This window comes from Saccostrea cucullata, unplaced genomic scaffold, assembly GCF_032062105.1.
Source record: "Saccostrea cucullata isolate Sc308-1 unplaced genomic scaffold, CSIRO_AGI_Scuc_v1 ctg2877, whole genome shotgun sequence".
NCBI lineage: Eukaryota > Metazoa > Mollusca > Bivalvia > Ostreida > Ostreidae > Saccostrea > Saccostrea cuccullata.
Window position 1 is genome coordinate 71,129 of NW_026922805.1, and position 1,815 is coordinate 72,943.

At 31.1% G+C, this 1,815-nt stretch overlaps 1 long non-coding RNA gene across 1 annotated transcript; it reads left to right on the forward strand.

The window, feature by feature from the left end:
- Positions 1-694, forward strand: LOC134262510 (uncharacterized). Its single transcript, XR_009991018.1, has 3 exons — positions 1-222; positions 325-387; positions 620-694. It is a non-coding gene; the product is annotated as an uncharacterized LOC134262510 (long non-coding RNA).
- Positions 695-1,815: the final 1,121 nt, after the last annotated feature.

A 1,815-nucleotide genomic window follows, 5' to 3' on the forward strand; every position in this document is an offset into this window, starting at 1 on the left:
CAATACTTTCAAATGCTGATTTCAACACCATCTGGTCCACTGTTAGATCAGCAGTTGTGGATCTTGACTCTTTCCTTAACAATGGAAATCATTTTGAAAAAGAGGTGGATTTTTTGAGACATGAGAAAATGGACTCTGTTAATGACCATCACTACCTTGAAGAACTGAGAAACCAGGCTGAAGAAAATATAGCAACAGGAGAAATAGTGGACGGAATTAAACGTAAATTTGAAAACATAACCTGAACAATAAGGAATATTTTTAAAACTATTCAAACCATTTCTGCAAGTTACTTCTTTCTTTAAATTTTTTTCATAATTTCAGGTAAACTAGAAGAGAGAGATACAGATCGAATTGAGAGTCAAAACAAAATGCTGAAAATTATTGGTAAGTATACTATTTTTTTTAATTAAGTAAATTTAGAACACTACCCCCAAGGGGCCTAGGAGTTTTGGCCAAAATTAACAAAATTAATGTTCTACAGTATTATTCCTTTTTTACTGTTTGACATTAAGCAATCAAATTTTCAGGATGATAGTACTTTTGAATTTACTCATAGTAACAGTAATTAAATCTCTTTGTACTTGTGTGATTTGTTTTAAAGTTATATTCTTTTCAGATAATATATCAACTGCAGCTGTTCCCCCAAATGTGAAAGATATGTGGATCTGGTTGAAATAAATGTAAATCAAACGTGTTGAAGGTAACGAAATGCTATTCAGCTAAACATATACTTTGTATCAATAAATGAAAACAGTGATAAAAAAAATACTTTATTAAATTTAGAATAGAGAAATACTTTAATTTATTGAAAAAAGGGATATTTTTAATTTAAAAAGTTTTACTTTGGAATTAAAGGAAAATCTTCAAAACTTTTCTTCTCAAGAACAGCAAATTCACGATGAATAATATTTATGTGGAAGCATCCTCGTGTAGCGAACCTAACAGTCTGTAAAAATCAGAATCCCTAGAGGTAGGTTGGGGCCACAATGGATGATCAAAGTTTTTATATAAGAATATACTCACAATCAGGAAAGGTCAAATTTATTTTGAATCAATCTCATTTGTTGTTGATTCAATTTTTTTTGTTCAAATTGTACCCTAGGAGGAAGGGAAGGGCCATAAGGGACAATCAAAGATCTTCTCTAGAGCTATGACTAGACAAATTTATATTGAATCATCCTCAGGTAGTGTAGATTCTACGCAGGGGTGATAAGGAAGCATACAAAATATTTACCTTGACTAAATCAGTGCTACATTATGACGTCATATTAGGCTATATGATGTCAATTTTAGAACACAAGTTTTCGTAATATATTAGTATTTAGATATGTAATTTAACGCTAGTAAATGATTAGAAACGAGTTAACATTTACAAAAAAAAAATTTTATCTTGTTATGCTGTATCTGTCATTTTGATTCAAATCTACCACCGATGACGTCATATGTGTACATCAAGTAACTTGAGAATTGATCATGTTGTGTAAAGAGAATTTGGTTAAAACGGCATGTACAAAGATACGTAAAATGGAGTTTAAAAGTAAATATCGTGAATATTATGTGAAATTTCATTTGGAGTTCAGTTAATCATACAGGTATGCTAATTTATTTTCATCGATTATATTCTCTTTCGAAGGCAGTCAGCTATATACGTATCCCGGTCGGCCTTTCCTCTGTCATTCCCGAAAAAAAATGCGATAGAACAATAACAATAAGCTGGATGTTTCAAAACATAAGATTTGTACAATTGGAAAGTTTGCCCTCTGACAAACTTGGAAAGTGCTGCTAGAATCCCGAGTTAAACATTGTTTTACG